Source organism: Tupaia chinensis, unplaced genomic scaffold (genome assembly GCF_000334495.1).
Source record: "Tupaia chinensis unplaced genomic scaffold, TupChi_1.0 Scaffold149184_1, whole genome shotgun sequence".
In the NCBI taxonomy this organism is placed as follows: domain Eukaryota; kingdom Metazoa; phylum Chordata; class Mammalia; order Scandentia; family Tupaiidae; genus Tupaia; species Tupaia belangeri.
This window is the reverse complement of record NW_006209032.1, coordinates 880,715-880,918: the sequence shown is the minus strand read 5'-3', so window position 1 is coordinate 880,918 and position 204 is coordinate 880,715.

The following is a 204-nucleotide window of genomic DNA, read 5'->3' as shown; positions in this document are numbered from 1 at the left end:
CGGCCCCGGCCCAGCCGGTCCGGACATCCGCCCGGCGCACGGCGTGCTAGGGGCCGCGCCCACGCACGCACGCACGTACGTACGCACGCACGTGCGCGCGCCCGGCCCCACCTCGCGCCTCGGCTTCGGGCGCTCTGCCTGCCTCGGCCCTTCCTCTCCGCCCTGTAGGCCGACGCTCTCCCGTGGGGCCGCGGGGGGGCCGGG